The following is a 19353-nucleotide window of genomic DNA, read 5'->3' on the forward strand; positions in this document are numbered from 1 at the left end:
ACGGTCCGTAAGCAGGTCCCAAAAATTACTATAAATAGCAGACATTGGGACATGAACAGAGAAGTTGAAACGACGCACAAATCTTCTGTGTACGTCGAGTTAAGGCTGTTATATCACAATTAAACACACACGATCACGAGGTGCTGCTACAATCAGGGTAATAACTCGATCGCTATTACGATTCAACGTCCGATCGATTATAACTATCCAACGATCGTCTGAGTGCTGCTCAAATTGAGCTGATACTTTGTTATTCATTGTGATTTCGACTTGAATGTTTGAGTGCTGTTCGAATTCGGACTATGCTTTGTCATTCGTTGTGAATCCATTGAATTATTAAGTATTGCACTTATTAATTGTTGTGAGGGTTTAATCTCGTGAATTGACGTAACTGCTGAATTAGTTACTAACCCGTTTGTATGTACATTGTTAATTAAATTAGGTTAATCACAGGCAAATCAGTAAGGCTTAAACTCTGCTCGTAAAATCTGCAAAGTGAGTCATTCTCTTTTTATCAACTGTTTTACAAAACTCAAAGTTATTTTCAAAGTTATAATTACAGGGATTAAGTCTTTGTAATCACCAAGTTACAGCCGGTATGTGGGGTTTTGTATACATTACTTGATAATCTTCAACATTGGGGCAGCCAATGGGTGATATGACCATAATCACAGACACCACTGGACAGGTGGGCCAGTGGGTCGAGTGGTAAAGTACCGTGGGTAGCTGGTTTGATATCAGAAACACTGTAATCGCTCTTAATACTGTGAATTATAACTAATGGGTCGTTTTAGTAAAATGAATGATTCACTCAGTATTTCCCCGCTGACAAAACCTTTTTCAAACATGTTTCAGGTGATATGTTGTGAGCAAAGAAAGAGAAGTGCCGTGAAGCACTCCCAGCTTAGAAAAGTGGCTCAGTGTAAATAAATAAAAGAAACATGTTTTGAAAAATAAAGATTTCCCGGAGAAATCACATTATTGTAAATTTTGGGAGTTTATCACTTAAGTTATAAAACGGGCAGTTTAAATTATTGAAAGATCCTGTTTTAAAAAGACTTCCGCTGTCGCCTAAAATTTAAATACCGCAGGATTTCTGTCCCGAGGCTCCGGAAACGGGTAAAACCGGGTCGGGGGCCGTGACAGAAATAAGGTGGTATCAGAGCCACTGTTTTAAGCTTACTGATTAAGCTCACTGTTCTAATTGATTTAAGCCTATTGAAAAACAATTAGGAAAATTTTATTTGTCATTTCTGTGACTATATGTGCATTAACTTATTAATTGTTGAAATTACAGTATGGGTAAACAAAAGATTTCTGTTATCTACCGCAAATTAGATAATACACCTAAAGAACAGGGAACCTCTTCCTCCAAATCTCCCACCGAGTTAGAGGAAGGAATCTTTGTCCGTAAGGCAAATTATGAAAACCCACTTACCCCGGAGAAAAGGAATTTGATTATTAGAAAGGGTCAAGAGAAAAAGAAACCCCAAACCAAGAGAGTGAGGTTTAACCCGGAAATTCAGGAAATTAGCAATAATCCACCAGGGGAAAATAACCTAGATGAAAAATGGGCAAATTTGTATCTGCTCGCTACCGTAGCAGAAAATGAAAATCTTTAAACTTTCAATCTAGAAATAAGTACTCCCCAGTAAATAAATAAATAAATCTGAGTGTGTTCTGTTTACTGTTATGTTGTACAAATTAGTGTGCAATAAAAATGTTTATTTGTTAAACTTTGTTCCAAAGTTTTAACTTAGCATTTTTGTGCATTTTGCATATATGCTACACAACATGAGTGAGCTATTCGAGGCGTTTCAGAACCTCAACCTCTATCCTGTGCCAATTGAAGTCTCCCACAACTTCACTGGTTACATTGCCGACATAGAGGAACCTCTGGAATTCCAAGCTCCACCGCTGGAAAAAGCAAAACCTAAAAAGAGGAGAAGATATGTAGGGTGGAGAAAAGTGCGCAGAAGGAAACCTGCAACTAGGAGACTCCCTAAAATAGAAAATCCTGTAAGTGTGAGCAAGGGAAAGGAAATAGAAACCGGAGAAAGTTCCAAACCAGTAGGGACAGAAATAGGGATAGACCTAAAGCAAAAGGGAATAGAGATCGGAGAAAGCTCTAAACAGCCTGAGGAGATCACATTCCAGGACGAAATAGACCGTCTACTGGCCAATTGTGATGTCATAGAGCCTGTCAACAATAATCTCTTCTCCTATCCTGCTACAGCCCAATTCCCAATAAACCTAGAACCAGTTATTCCAGACCCACTAGTACACACACGACCATTAGGCCAAATGGAAGAATGGTGGACCAATGACTTGCAATTCCAAAATATAGTCAATAGTCCTTATAGTTTTCTCCCACAGTTTGATCCAGAACTATCCCTAATCCGCCAATGAGCTATGAAAATTTAGTTGAATTGCATCAGTTTGGTGAAGAACTGATAGGCACTGGGAATAGGATCAGGGAAATTGGGGAGCAGATTTCCTGGAAGTATGACGAAAGGGAACGTCACTACTGAACTGCCAGTTGATCCAAGAATAGTGGGAGGGTTTGGAAAAGTCCGTTTGTATTATAACTAATACAGTAAAACTAACTCTGTAAAATGGGTAATAAAACAATGTAAGATAAAAGGTGTGTATTGAAGCAGGTATAATATATAAAACAAAACAGAAGTCGAGGCATCGACAATTTTGGTTATATTTGTATGTCGTAATAATCTATGTGTTTATCTGTGCTGATTTTGTTACCAATAATTAGATACTAATAATTCCTACCAATACAAATTAGCAGATGGAAAACGCTAGTAATGAACCAGTTAATGAAGAAAATCAATCTGAGCAAAATCAGGAAAACCAATACATGACTAGACAAGATATTGAAAATATCATCACTCAAGGGATAGCCAATGCTATTCCAGAAATCATGGCTGCTGCTAGGAAACCTGTTGAATCATAACAAATTATTCCTAGTAAACGTAATCAGGAAGATAATTTTAGCCATAGTGTAAATGGAGGCGGCAATCATGATAATCATGATAACAATCCGCAACAGGCTCCACTCCCTAAGAAAATGAAAGCTACAACGCCTGGTTGCACATACAAAGAATTTCTTGCCTGTAAACCAGCAGAATTTGCAGGTAATGAAGGGGCAACTGCAACACTGCGATGGTTAGAGAAAACCGAAGCAGTAATTGCAATAAGTAAATGTGCTGAAGAAGATCAAGTGATGTATGCATCAAACCTATTCAAAGAAGGGGCGCTAGAATGGTGGAACACAGTGCTACAAGCAAAAGGAAGAAGAGTGGCCTATGCGATGAATTGGGAAGAATTTAAGAGTCTTGTCGAAAGAAAATTCTGCCCCGAATACGAAAAGGAACAAATGGCAAACAAGTTCCTGAGTCATCGTATGATAGGCGTCGACTGTCGAGGATATACTTCGACATTCTTCGAATATGCGAGAGTGGTACCTAACCTGGCTTCGCCAGAACTAGTACTCATTTCCCGTTATATTTGGGGATTAATTGGAGAAATCCGTAACATCGTTAAAGCTGCAAGACCACGCACTATTGACGATGCTGTAGAGTTAGCCAACACCTTAACCGATGAACTGGTGCACACAAGAGAAGAAGATCGAAAGAAGGAATTGGCTCAGAAGATTACCCAGGGATTTCGTACGGGTAATAACAACCGCTTTAAAAGAAGAGGAACAGGGCAATCCTCAACCCCGCCATTCTGCAGAAATTGCAAGAGAAAGCATTTTGGAAGATGCAATATAACCTGCAATTTTTGCAAATCAGTAGGACATAGTGAAGATAACTGCAAAAAGAAAGCCATAGTCTGCTATAACTGTGGAGAAACCGGACATTACAAAACAGAATGCCCTAAATTTGTTAAAGCCGCAGATAATAAAGGCAAGCAAGCTGAAGGGGCAACTAAGAAGAATGTTCGCGCATTCCAACTGACCACTCAAGAAGCCGAACTTATTCCAGATGTGATAGCGGGTACGTTCTTAGTACATAACGTCTATGCAAAAGTATTATTTCACTCTGGTGCAAACCAAAGTTTCATTAATACTTCATTCTGCCAAGCTCTTAACCTACCTTTAACTACCCTTAGGCAGATTTTTACAGTCGAAACGGCAGATGGAAATTCTGTCAACATAGACAAAGTATTGCAAGAAGGAAAGATAGAACTGTTAGGCCATAAGTTTTCTGCAAACCTGTTACCTATGAATTTAGCCGGATTCGATGTAGTATTAGGAATGGATTGGTTAGTCACCAACCATGCTCGAATCCTGTGTGATAAGAATTCCGTAGAAATCCGTACCCCCACAGGAGAAGTAATCTTAATTACAGGAGATAGACCTCGGAAGCCATTAAAATTCATTTCAATAATGAAATTGGCTAGTTATTCAAGGAAACAAGAAATGGTGTATATGATTTCTGTAATCATTAACACTAAAAGTAAGGAACTCCAGGACATTCCTATAGTTTCAGAATACCCAGATGTCTTTCCAGAAGAATTACCTGGGTTACCACCGGATAGAGAAGTAGAGTTTAGAATTCATCTAATTCCAGGTACTACACCAATAGCTAAGGCACCTTATCGATTAGCACCTACTGAAATGCTAGAATTGAAAAAGCAGTTAGATGAATTACTAAGCAAAGGATTTATACAACCTAGTTCATCCCCTTGGGGTGCACCAGTGTTGTTTGTGAAAAAGAAAGATAGGTCGATGAGAATGTGTATCGATTATAGGGAATTGAATAAGGTTACAATCAAGAATCGATACCCACTACCTAGGATTGATGATCTTTTTGATCAATTACAAGGAGCTAGGTATTTCTCTAAGATAGACTTAAGATCCGGATACCACCAGTTGAAAGTACAAGAGGAGGACATACCTAAAACTGCTTTCAGAACTAGGTATGGTCATTATGAGTTTACAGTCATGCCCTTCGGATTAACAAATGCTCCAGCAGCATTTATGGACATGATGAATAGAATCTGTAAACCATACTTGGATACATTTGTAATCGTGTTTATTGACGATATACTCATTTATTCCAAAAGTCAGGAAGAACATTGTGAGCACCTGCATGCACTCTTAACCTTGTTTAGAAAAGAAAAGCTTTATGCCAAATTCTCGAAGTGTGAATTCTGGCTGCAGGAAGTACAATTTTTAGGTCATATGGTGAATCACGAAGGAATTCACGTAGATCCTGCTAAAATAGAAGCAATTACTAACTGGAAGGTTCCACGAACGGCTATCGAAGTTAGAAGTTTTCTAGGATTAGCTGGATACTATAGACGATTTATTAAAGACTTCTCTAAGATAGATGTACCTTTGACTAAGCTAACCTGTAAGGTAGTTAAGTTTGAATGGGGACCTAGACAAGAGGAAGCTTTTAGGATTCTAAAGCACAAATTGACGAACGCTCCAATCTTAGCTTTACCCGAAGGAACCGAAGATTTTGAAGTATACTGTGATGCTTCAAAATTAGGATATGGATGTGTGTTGATGCAACGCAAAAAGGTAATTGCGTATGCCTCTAGACAGTTGAAAAAGCACGAGGAAAATTATACAACTCATGACCTAGAGTTAGGAGCCATAATTTTTGCCCTTAAGATTTGGAGACATTATCTGTACGGAAGTAAGTTTTCTATCTATACAGATCATAAAAGTTTAAGGTATATATTTGGGCAAAAAGAGCTAAACATGAGGCAAAGAAGGTGTATGGAAATCCTAAGTGATTACGACTGTGATATTTAATATCACGAAGGAAGGGCAAACGTAGTCGCAGATGCCTTAAGTCGTAAGTATCATGAAAAGCAAAAACGAGTCCGTGCTCTTAGGTTAAATCTACAATTAGATTTAATGGAACAATTGAAGAAAGTTCAGGGAACGGCAATCAAGGACGATGCCGAAGGAATGAAAGGTTACCTAAAGTAACTAGAACAAGGAAAGGATGGAATTTGGAGATTCCACAAGAAACGAATTTGGGTACCTAAGCAGGAAGAATTAAGAAATAAAATTTTAGAAGAAGCTCATAAATCTAGGTATATCGTACATCCAGGAAACAATAAGATGTACCAAGATTTAAGAAATAATTTCTGGTGGATAGGAATGAAAAAGGACGACATAGCTGAATATGTAACCAAGTGTCTTACTTGTTCGCAAGTTAAGGCCGAACACCAGAAACCTTCAGGACTACTACAACAGTTAGAAATGCCTGTATGGAAATGGGAACTCATAACAATGGACTTTGTTACTAAGTTACCCAAAACCAGAAAAGGTAATGATGCTATTTGGGTAATTGTGGATCGATTAACCAAATCAGCTCATTTTCTACCAATGAAGGAAACCTTTAGCATGGAAAGGTTAGCCAAGTTGTATGTAGATGAAGTAGTATCCTTACATGGAGTCCCACTCTCCATTGTATCGGATAGAGATAGTCGTTTCACTTCCCGTTTCTGGACAAGTTTCCAGGAGGCAATGGGAACTCGACTCAATTTAAGTACTGCATATCATCCTCAAACGGACGGACAAAGTGAAAGGACGATACAAACAATGGAAGACATGCTCCGAGCATGTGTAATTGACTTTGGTGGTAATTGGGATAACCATTTACCATTAATTGAATTCTCCTATAACAATAGTTATCATTCAAGCATCGAAGCTGCTCCATTCGAAGCACTGTATGGACGCAAGTGCAGAACTCCCGTTTGTTGGGCAGAAATAGGAGAAAGTCAATTATCAGGCCCAGAGATTGTGCAAGAAACCACTGTCAAAATAACACAAATCAAGGAAAGACTAAAAACTGCTAGAGATCGTCAGAAGAGCTATGCAGACAATCGCCGCAAGCCAATAGAATTTCAGGTAGGAGACAAAGTACTCTTGAAAGTTTCTCCTTGGAAAGGAGTGGTACGATTTGGTAAGAAAGGAAAACTGAGTCCAAGATATGTTGGACCATTCCCAGTGATCCAACGAATAGGACCAGTAGCTTATCGTTTACAACTACCAGAAGAATTAGCTGGAATACATGATGTGTTTCATGTATCCAATCTCAAGAAATGTCTATCAGACGAATCCCTGGTAGTACCTCTTCAAGATATAGAGGTAAATGAAAAGCTGAAATTCGTAGAGAAACCCCTACAAATAGAAGACCGGAAGATTAAGTTTCTCAAACACAAACGACTAGTGCTAGTGAAAGTCAAATGGGAATCCAGGAGAGGACCAGAGTACAGTTGGGAGCTGGAATCAGAAATGAAACGAAAGTACCCTCATCTATTTCAGTAAATCTCGAGGACGAGATTTTTCTCAAGGTGGGGAGGATGTAACAACTGTCACTAAAATCAATAATTAGGACGATAATTAGTCAATAAGAAATCCCTAATTGAGACACCCAAGTAATTCTGCATTGGCCCTAAAATTTTTAGAACAATCGGAATCAGGATCAGGGCCCCTAAAACTCAAGGGGGGCAAACCCTAGTTTAATAATTATCTAAAATAAACGTTGCAAAGTTCTGATTGGCTGAATTGTTGAATCACCAAAGCTATACCCGAGCCTAGGCAGCCTATGAATTAGACTGCTTAGCTTACGGACAGCAAGGGAAAGGGCTTACGGTCCGTAAGCAGGTCCCAAAAATTACTATAAATAGCAGACATTGGGACATGAACAGAGAAGTTGAAACGACGCACAAATGTTCTGTGTACGTCGAGTTAAGGCTGTTATATCACAATTAAACACACACGATCACGAGGTGCTGCTACAATCAGGGTAATAACTCGATCGCTATTACGATTCAACGTCCGATCGATTATAACTATCCAACGATTGTCTGAGTGCTGCTCAAATTGAGCTGATACTTTGTTATTCATTGTGATTTCGACTTGAATGTTTGAGTGCTGTTCGAATTCGGACTATGCTCTGTCATTCGTTGTGAATCCATTGAATTATTAAGTATTGCACTTATTAATTGTTGTGAGGGTTTAATCTCGTGAATTGACGTAACTGCTGAATTAGTTACTAACCCGTTTGTATGTACATTGTTAATTAAATTAGGTTAATCACAGGCAAATCAGTAAGGCTTAAACTCTGCTCGTAAAATCTGCAAAGTGAGTCATTCTCTTTTTATCAACTGTTTTACAAAACTCCAAGTTATTTTCAAAGTTATAATTACAGGGATTAAGTCTTTGTAATCACCAAGTTACAGCCGGTATGTGGGGTTTTGTATACATTACTTGATAATCTTCAACATTGGGGCAGCCAATGGGTGATATGACCATAATCACAGACACCACTGGACAGGTGGGCCAGTGGGTCGAGTGGTAAAGTACCGTGGGTAGTTGGTTTGATATCAGAAACACTGTAATCGCTCTTAATTCTGTGAATTATAACTAATGGGTCGTTTTAGTAAAATGAATGATTCACTCAGTGTTTCCCCGCTGACAAAACCTTTTTCAAACATGTTTCAGGTGATATGTTGTGAGCAAAGAAAGAGAAGTGTCGTGAAGCACTCCCAACTTAGAAAAGTGGCTCAGTGTAAATAAATAAAAGAAACATGTTTTGAAAAATAAAGATTTCCCGGAGAAATCACATTATTGTAAATTTTGGGAGTTTATCCCTTAAGTTATAAAACGGGCAGTTTAAATTATTGAAAGATCCTGTTTTAAAAAGACTTCCGCTGTCGCCTAAAATTTAAATACCGCAGGATTTCTGTCCCGCGGCTCCGGAAACGGGTAAAACCGGGTCGGGGGCCGTGACAGAAGGTGTATTTTTAGTGAATCACTCGAGAGTGGCATGGAACTTACTCCTACCATAAGCTTGCCAAGCAATCAATCCTCCTCCTTTTTAACTATATACCTTTGTAAATATCAAGAGGACTTTTTGGGTGAAGGGTTAGGCTTGGGCTAAAGGTGGGTGGTTGGGTTAGTGGTTAGTAAAAGGGCGAAAAGCCAAACAAACGTCGTTTTTTGAAAGACTTTTTATTTTTCACATTTATTTTATTTTGATGAACCATTTGTTTCAAACAAAGTTATTTTTTGACGAACTTGTTTGTTTATTTGGTTTCATCAAAATTGTATTTTTTTTCAAGTCATAAGAAAACCGAACGTTGTTACTAAAAGAAAGGGTTAAAATAAAAAGGTTTAGGTGGGTAAAAAGGGTGATTGTTTTGGGTTAAGAAATGAAAAGGTTTAGGCTCAAAGGGGTTAACTAGGGGGATTTTGGGAAGGTGGTAAAAAAAATTGAAAAATAATGGTGTAGAAAGAAAAAGGGTTAGTCCTAATAGCTCCATCATTTACTTACTCGAGTTAAGTTGGTAAGGACCGGGAATGTATTGTTGTGGCAAGTTCTAGAGTTGTACGAACCAAGCGGCTATTCACACAAGAAACGGAAAATGAGCATTTAGTGTAAAAATATGTATTTGTATGCTCAATAAAGGCTCAAAGCAAACTTTTGTGGGAAATGGTTTTTATGTGATCAAGTATATATAATCAAATTTTAACTAAGCTTGTCATGCTGTTTCATAATTTTCTTATGTTGGTTCTTTTTATGACGACACTATCAGTTGTAACTTGTAAAAATATAACCTTTTTAGAACTTGAATTCCCAACTTAAACTTGGACAAGTAAAAAGAAAAATGAAGATTTTTGAAAAAAAATTTGGGGTGATTAGCGGTTCCAATAGAGTTTTGTGTAAGGCTTGTTATTAGGACTTGCAAGATTCAAGGTTTTAGCATCCCCCCCCCCCCCACACTTAGATTACACATTGTCCTCAATGTGTCCCAAAAATAAGTTTTTAGGTTGATTGAATGTGTAAAAGGGTGTTAAAAGCAAAATTTTATGTTACTGGCATCCTGGACACGACCCCGTGGTGACCGGGCACGGCCCCGTGTTCAGGTGCCAGTGACAAAAATTAGTAAAGAGAAACAGAAGCCTGGACACGGGGGCGTGTTTAGTGAACACGGCCCGTGTCCAGTTACCTGAACTGGGCGATTTTCTGCAGATTGTTCAGCATGGGGCCGTGTTGGGCGGACACGGCCCATGCTGAGCTTGCTGTAATGAAGAAATTGTTGTCGGATGGCCCTGTTTTCGTGTATGGGGTGATGTTTCTCATTTCCCTTGCTATCCTTCACCATCCCGAGTGTGTTTTATTCATTACAACATCATCCAAACCTTAAAACCATCATTTCATTAAAAATCATAGAGAGAATTACATTATCCTAAAATACTAGTAAGTTAGATAAGTAAGCACAAGAAGCTTAAACCAAGGAGTTCTAGCCTACAAGTTATTCTAATTTAGCAAAATTTCCGAGACGATAATATTCTCGGTTGGATGCGGCTTCATAGAACTCCTTCCTCTGGGCATGGACTCCTCATATGTCGGCGAGCCATTCCTCTATCTCCCTTGGGAGGAGGAAGGAAGGCTCGTTGGCGTCTGTTTGAGGAGGTGCAACTTCCACCGGGACTTCTTGTAGATCTTCAAAGGGAGGCTCCGCTGGAATGTCACCCCATCCAGTAGGGTTGTTGACTCCAAGTGCTAGGTTCCAATCCTCTTGAGGGAGGACGGGTTCCATGGGAGGTGTTACAAGAATATTTAACCTCTGGTGCAAGAGGTTAATCTCTTGAAAACTATTTTCCAGCCCCACCGTAAGATAATTTATACGGTCTATTAGGACCTCCTCTACCGAAGTCATTTCATCGAGAGCTTCCCGTAGTGCCATGACGTAGTGTACAAGGGTAGCTTCATTGGAAGGCCTTCTCCCTCTTCGACTGTTTCTTGAATGCACGGAAGATGTTCCACTGTTTTCACTCGACATTCTACGAAAATAAACCAGAAATAGCTTATTTTAATGAAACAGTACTTTGGACACGGCCCCGTGCTCAACGAGCACGGCCTCGTGTACATCTTTCTGCAGAATTTTGGAACAAGGAATCTTGAAGTTTTAAGTTATTTCTCTAATTTGTGAAGCCTCTTTGAACAATAACAACTTAAAACAGTGTTATACAACTTATTTTTAACAAGATTCTTTGAACAAAACTCAACAATCCTTGCAATAAAGCTTGAAATCTCAAGCTTTAATGGAGGTTTTTGGATAAAGATGAAGAAGAAGGAAATGGATAAAAGAGGAAAGGACAAGATAGTTGTTGGAACCTTCTTTTAGAACATACCTAGGATGGTAGGAGAGAAGATCCCTTCAAATCTCTGTCCCTGGATGGTCCAAATGTGCAGGATTCTTGGCTGCATTTATAGAAAACGACAACATGCTGGACACGACCCCGTGTCGGCTGAACACGGCCCCGTGTGCAGGCAGGATCCTGACACAGTTTGTTCGTATTCTGACGTAAAGTCAGAAAGGAATCTTTTGGTGGACACGGGGGCGTGTTGGCTAGGCACGGCCCCGTGTCGAAAGGCTGATTATGAAGTTTGTCTATTTTCAAGGAACTCATCCGGATTGGGTTGTTCCTTACTGGATGGAACAACCCCAAAGTGCCTAAGATACCTTAATTGATCTAGATTAAGACGAGAACACAAGAGGTTGTCAGTGAGGGTGATTCCTATGCTAAATGTAGGTGGACAAGTCCAACCCTTTTCTGGGCTCTCGTTAAAGAAGGTGTATGCCGAATCGCTCAGGTCTATGTATGCATCGAACGAAGTCGATGGGGAGTCCTTCACGGCACAATCGGCACAGGGACGACTATCGTCCAAGTCTTCGCTAGGGTTGAAGGTATTATCGGGAGCTACGAGGTTGTTTGAATGCGACCCCAACACTTCTTCTTGGTCATCGTCTTGAGATGAATTAAGGAAATCCATCTGAAGTTCTTTTAACCAATTAAGAATCAGATCTTCTAGTTGAAATAGTTCATCAAGAAGCATTTCTCCTAAAATATCTGGCTGGGCGCATTCGAGGGAGAGATAAGGATTATTTTTACTTTCGCCCCTCTTAAGGCTATAGGCAAAACGATGGGTCTATATAGTGGGGCTTATAATTTAGAAAATAGCATTCTTCTTTATGACCGCCTCCACATAATTGACACCACGTACCATAAGAGTGCCGAAAGTAAAAAGGATCATTATCACTCATTTTTGTGTCAGAAATTACCAACCGTCGGGATCTTATGGTTCTGTTTTCAGTAACAAAATCTTGGGCACGGGGGCGTGTTGAGTGGGCACGGCCCCGTGTTCAGCTTACTGTCTGACTTAAAACAAGATTGCCAGTTCCAATGATTGGGCACGGGGCGTGTTTAGCGGGCACGACCCGTGCTGAGTTCTGCAGAAGCTAAAAAATTTAGAAGATCCTAAAAAAATAAAAAGAAAATAGAAAAAATGATTAGGCCGTTGATTCCTAACTTTCTTAAAATCCTTATGTCCCCGGCAACGGCGCCAAAAACTTGATGTGTGTCGGTGTGTATATATTTTAGGTATATATTTTAAGCCCTTTTTACACTTTTTAGCCAAGTTTTAAATTTATAACACACGATATTTACTAACACTAAACACACATATGGGCAAGTGCACCCATCGTGGACATAGTATAGTGTTGGTAAGATACCAAGGTCGTCCAAGGACACAAGAGCTTTTAGTACCGGTTTATCCTCAACGTCTAATCAATCAAAATGTTAGAAAAAGGTTTTTTTAACTAAGAAAATAAAACTAACTAAAATACTGAAAAATAAAATAAAAATAAAAACAGATAGACAAGATGAATCACTTGGATCCGACTCGTGTGCAGTGTAACCTTTGATTATTTTCGCATTTTTGCACTTGTTTAAGAGATTATCTTAGTTATTGTAGTAGGCCCCTCTTTTGAAGGTGACGTTACCCTCAACCCAGTAGTTTGAGTCAGCAAGGATACAATCCTAAAGGGTCGGATTATTGAAAGATAATTAATTAAGTTATTAATACATAATGTGGTAGGCCCCTCTTTTGAAGGCGACGTTACCCTCAGCTAAGTAGTCTGAGTCAGCAGGGATACAGTCCTAAGTAGTCGGGTTAAAGTTTTAATAGTAGTTTAACTTATGAGGGGATCAAAGAGTTTGGACCCCCGCCATCCAATACCTTTGGGTATTAAAGGAGGTCCTACTAAATTTGACCCAGGTCCTTTGCAGGATCTATACACTGTTTGGATTCGAGTTTGGATTGATTGTGATTTGTGTTTGAATTTAGATGAACAAATGAAAGAGTAGTGCAGCGGAATTTAAATGGAAGCAAACTTTTCACAATCAAACAGAAGAAATGCTTTCAATCATACATTTTCAATACAGAATCAAATGATTAAATTTATTTTTAAACTCTAATTACAATGCATGTATGATTCGCAAACTCCCCCTCAGCCCGAGCTCAGTGTTTGCTCGTGCAGGAAGAAGATGGTGAAAAGAGCTAAACAGAACAGTACAGAGTACTGTTCTATTTATAGGCACTTGCAAACCACTGAGCATCTAAGCTGACGTCACCATGAAAGTGACATCTAACCTCCTAACAAACTCTAACCTCTGATCTATACAAACACTCCTATGCTAACTACTGATATTACATTTCAATACATAAAACAAACATAAACTGCTGCTGCATCCTTCCACTGCTGTGAACCCAGCAGTACTTGTCATGATCAGCAGTGCTTGAACCAGGGCAGTAGATTGAGCAGCAGAGCTTTAGTTCTTCAATCAGGCTTTAACTTGATCAGCAGTTGTAGGTCAGCAGTTTGCATTGTCAGCAGATAGGAGGTCAGCAGATGTTGAAACCACTTTCAAGGGGAGAGACTTACAACCAAACATCTACTTATTCTGGATCCACTGCTCTGATCCAGTTTTGGCTTTCATTATCTGTTCCTTTGGTAGGGTTCAATCCCAACAATCTCCCCCTGGAACAGATAATGCCAAAACTCTTCATTATTGTAGATCTTTATTGCCTCATCAACAGTTCTCTTATTGCCCTTTGAATTGCAATTCAAAAGTTAAGGCATCTGTATCATCATCATCATCCCTGCTAAGTGGAAGATCAAGGAGATCCTGCAGATCTTCAAGACTCAGGCCAAGAGCTTGTTCCCTTGTTAGTTTCTTCACTTCGCCATCAGACCTGAACACAGTCAGTACGTGGGTCTGTTTATCAGTTTTCCACTTTAGTACTTTTGAGCCTGATGGGTTTCTTGGGAGATTTTTATTTGATGAGGAGTTTGGTGATGCTGGCCTATTCATGACTGGCTGAGCAGTACTTGCAGATTGGTCTAACTCAAGAGTTTCTTCAATCATTCTTTTTATGCCTTCTTTCACAAGGTCATCACCAGCAATTAACTCTTGAGTTGTTTTAGAATCCAACTGTTTTTTACTCCTTCTTTTGTAGATGGTAGCACCAGTACGAGCAGTGGTTCTTTTGACTTGCAGCTTTGGTGGTCTTTTTGAGACCTCTGCTTTGGAGTAGTCAGGCTTTTGTGGAGCTATCGGATCTTTCTTCCTAAGTTCCTCCAACCTTTTATAGGTGGCCCTGACCCTAGCTTCTCCCCACTTTGACACAAAATTCCTTGACCCATATTCAGCAACTATCAGCTCCTCTTTCATTCTCTTCAACTCTAAGGCTTTGTCAGCTTCAAACTGTTTGAATTTTTCAGGGGGAGTCTGCTGGACATTATCTTTGATCATTTCATGAATCCTGGCTACTTCTTTTTCAAGCTCAGGAATGGTCCAGTTTTTGTACATGTGTTTCTCCCCCTTGTATTTCTTGTAGGTCATGATATTTTCAATGTAGTCTTTTCTTAGGGTCTCATCTACCCTTTCTGAAATTTGTTGACTAACACTTTTGGCAAATTGTTCCATTGATCTGACCTGTGTAAGAAGAAACTGATAGTTTTGCTGAAATTCCCTATCAGATTTCCCTTGTTTGTTTTTGTTAGCGATATCCTCCGCTTGCTTGGCTTTGATTTCTAAATATTCTTCAATGTTGTTTGGCCTGGGATATCCTCTAACTGAGGGCAAGCTCCTTTTGGTAGGGTTATCCTCATAGTAGAAAGATTTGATTTCATCTCTAACTGCTATGAGCTCTACAGGAAACACAACACCTGCAGGAGGTAATGGCTTTTGAATTTGAGTTGAAGAGAGAGGAATGGGTTTTGAAACTGTGACAAGTGCTTGGGATTTTGAAGCTGTTGGTGGTGGTGATGGAGAATCATCATCTGATATGATAACCCTTCTCCTTTTTATTTTAGGAGAGGCAGATGATGTTTTGGGTGGAACAGTGGAGGTGGTTTCAATGGCAGTGGTTTGTGACTGACTAACAGTTGTTGAAACAACTGGTGTTTCAACCACTGTTCTCATTACAACAGATGTTTTAACATCTGCTGTCTTCTGCTTTAAGGCAGGAACTGATGGTGGAGATATTGTTTTTGGTGGTGGTAAGGCAGTGGTAGTGGTGTGTGTTGAAGTGGTGTGTGTTGAAGTAAGAGCAGTTGTTGTAACAACTGAGGTACCAGCAGATGTTGATACAACAGGAGTTTCAGCAACTGTTTGGATGGAGGTTTGATGTTGGTGGCTTTTGGATGGTGGTTTTGAAGTATGATTTGGAAGACTGGATGGTGTGGACTTGGGTTTCCTTACTTTTCTAGTAAGATTTCTTTTTGGAACAGGATTTTGATCATCCTTTTCACCAGAACAACCCTGCTCATTCAGCTTCATGAAAGCTCTTTTCTCCTTATTCCACCTTGACAAATCCTTTGCCGCTCTATCCCTTTTTACACTTATGACACCATCATAAAGTGCATTTTGGGTAACATCAACCTTCTTGCTACCATCTGGCAAGGGAATTTTTCTAAGCATTGCATCCTTTTCTGGTTCAAGATACACCCCATTATCAATCCCTTTCTTTACCCACTCCTTCATTTTCTCCCCCTTTTTGGCATTATCTGAGGGGATTTCATCGATGAACAGAACTGTTGGAGGAGCAGTGCCAGTGTTTGCCAACAGATGTGTTTTCAGAGCCTTGATGTCTGCTTGTGTGGTTTTGAAACTGGACTCCATTGCTTCTCTGAGCTCTTGAACATGTTTTTCATGCTGCTGCTCAGCCATCTGTTGTTGTTGGTGGAGAAATGGTTGAAAAAGATTCCAGAGCTCATTTGTAACATCTGCTGATGGTGGAGCAGGTGCTTGAGGTGGAACAGCAGTGGATGGTACCATTTGAATTGTTAACCACTGTTGCAGCATTTCTTTGATTTCTACAACAGATGTATCCAGTTTTTCAACTCTTTCCGTCAATTCCTGGTACTTTAAATCATCACCCAATTTAATGGGATCATCTGATTTCCCACTAGCAGTGGTTTTATCAGATGTTAAAACATCAACAACTGATGCCCCTTTTTCTTGGTACTGGGGTCTTCTTCCTTCAACACTTGATAATCTTTTGATGGAACCAGTGGTTAATACAAACTCACTAGCAGATAACAGAGGTGTTATGGAAGGAATTGCCTCCAAGGAAGTCTTATTGATGTAACCACTGTCCAAGTGTAAACCTGTAGGTTCAACACTTGTAGTGGCTGCTTCACTTGGATTACCACCAAGAGTTACTTGTAACTCAAGGGGTGTAACCTCCTCAGGTTGTGTTGGTGGGTTAGCAAAGATTGATACATCAGGCCCAGTCTTTTGTTGAGGTATATTCTCATGGACAGGTGATTGAGAGGGACTGGTTTGTGCCAGGTTTAGATCAATTGCATCCAACAGTAGTTTGGTATTAGGTGGAAATGGGGATGTGAAGGTAGGTTTAGAAAGCGGAATTGCCCCGGGAATTGGGCTGTGGATGATGGAAACGAGTGCTTCCAGAGCATCATGATGTGGTGACCCTATTTGTACAACCTGTTCTTTTTGTGAAGAGACAGGAGGAGTTTCAGGTATGGGTTGAGATATTTTTACCAACTGCTGTAAGGAAGAAGCAACAGTAGTTTGTTGTGACTTTTGTGTTGTCACAGGCAGTTGCTCTGGTATCTCATCCTCCAGAGTTGCCTTTTTGGTAGGTTTTGGGGGTTTTTGATTTTTGTTTTTCTTTGGCTTTTTGGTGATTGTAGGTGTGGGTTTCAAGGCAATTGTTTTGCTACCTTGATCACCTTGAGTAGTGGGCTCAGCAGCAGATGCCTGAGGAGCAGTGTTTGCTGCTAAAGTCTGCTCAGGCACCTCTGCTTGTGTTTTGCAAGGTGTTGACATTCTTGTAAATGTTTCAGCAGTTAAGCTGTTTATCTGAAAAGAGTCACCTTGGTTTATTACCGCAATATCATCCTTACTGAACTTTTTCTCAAAATAATAACTTAAAAATCTTGGAAACAGTAAGAATGATTTTGCTTCAACATTTTTAATCAAATCATTGAAAATTACCTTGGAATAGTTAAAATTTTCTTCTTGTAAAATAGCATATCCCAAGTTTTGAATTTTCATTGGTATTTCATTAAAAGGGGTGGTTTTATTTGAAACACACATGAGAAGGGTATGGAATAAAAATCTTGTTGCAGGAGGGAAGAAACCTTTTTGTAAGGTATCCCTCTTCATCATTGTGTCTGCATACCCTCTCTCAATGAAGTCAATTTTTAACTCGTTTTTAGGGAAAGAATCTTTACCTTCCTGATCAGCGAGCTGAAAGACCTCAGATATGGATTGCGGTGTTATTTGAACTGCCTTTTTCTGCAGAGTAGAGTTAATGGCTATGACATTTTCACCTTGTTTTTCAAGGGTACAATTTTTCCAAAACTCTCTCTGAGTTTGCAGGTAAATGGGTGCATCAACGGTCAACAAAATTTTGTACTTTGATGCGTTGATCATGTCGAGGATGGAATTAAATGTATCGATGTTGCCGGGTTTTGTGAGACGACCCAGTAGATTATGAGACGGTTTGTGTGGGATTTCTGTGGAGGTAGCCTTTTGAGAGGCCCCTTTGGAAGATTTTGCGGATGATTTCGATTTTGTCATTTTGAAGATGAGGATCGAAAATGAGTTTGTGAAGAAATTTGATGGAATGGATTGGAAACTGCTTTGAGAAGAGAATTTTTAAGAATTCAATTCGACAGTGAAACCTTGTTTGGGCTTTGAAAAGGGGGTTTTATAGTGGAAAAGTGAATGCTGACGTGGCAGCGGTTACAAAAGGTCTGACCACTATGTACTGTCCGCATGCCATCCCCTGGTGAAATGAAGGACAGTACTTTTGAACAGTACATTTTGTGAAAACAACTGGTGAAGACAGTAGTTGTAATGGTAATGGAGAACAGTAGATGCTTTTAACTATCAGTAGATAGCTCAGCAGTGGATACAACACTAATTTTGAACATCAGTGTTTATCAAAGGAAAATGAGAACAGGGGATGACTTTCAGCAGTGGACAGACTTTTTGAGGTAGAACAGACTTTTGAACCCATCAGTGGTTATGGCAGACTTTTAGGATTTTAATGAAAAATTCATTTTTAGCTATTTATTAGGATAGATTTTTGATTTTCTGAAAACAATTTAATGCTTTTATTCATATAAAAACAGGATTTTGCCTGTTATTCCATGTATAGCATGCCAATCCTAGAGATCAAGCTTTCAAAGGTGGATGTGTCTAATGCTTTGGGTAGCACATCTGCTAGCTGATCCTTAGTTGGAACATGATGCAGAGAAATCAAACCTTTTTTCATAGCAATCCCTCACAAAGTGATGTCTGATATCGATGTGTTTGGTGGTTGAATGGGAAACTGGATTTTTGATGATATTTTCTGCTGCCTGGCTGTCCAACATAAGTGGTGTCTTCAAGGCAGTGATACCAAAATCCAGTAACTGATTTTGAAGCTAGAGCAGTTGGGCTGTACAGCTTGCAGAAGCTATATATTCTGCCTCAGCAATGGATGTTGAAACAGCTGCTTGCTTTTTGCTTTGCCAAGACACTAAGCAATTGCCTAGGAATTGGCACCCTCCTGAAGTAGACTTCCTTGTTTTATCACATCCAGCAAAGTCACTATCTGAGAAACCTGAAAGCTTAATTTTACCATCAGCTGGATACCAGATACCAAGTGTGGAAGCACCTTTGAGGTATCTGAATATCCTTTTTACAGCAATAAGATTTGACTTTCTAGGGGCTGATTGGGATCTTGCACAGATGATTTCTGTCGTTAGTGACATGCAAAAACCGAAATAAACTAGTAGCTAGAGTAAGTCGGATATCGAACCAGAGGAGGATTGTGGAAAGTGTTATAATATTAAGTATTGATTAACTAAATCGAAAAGGTAAAACTTTGTTGTGGGTTTGATTGATTATTTAAAAATTACAAACTAAAAGTGAAGTTTAAATCACTAGGAGAGAAGATGGTTCCTCCAGATTTCAGGTTTTACAGTTAACTT

This window comes from Helianthus annuus, chromosome 8 (genome assembly GCF_002127325.2).
Source record: "Helianthus annuus cultivar XRQ/B chromosome 8, HanXRQr2.0-SUNRISE, whole genome shotgun sequence".
NCBI classification, from domain to species: domain Eukaryota; kingdom Viridiplantae; phylum Streptophyta; class Magnoliopsida; order Asterales; family Asteraceae; genus Helianthus; species Helianthus annuus.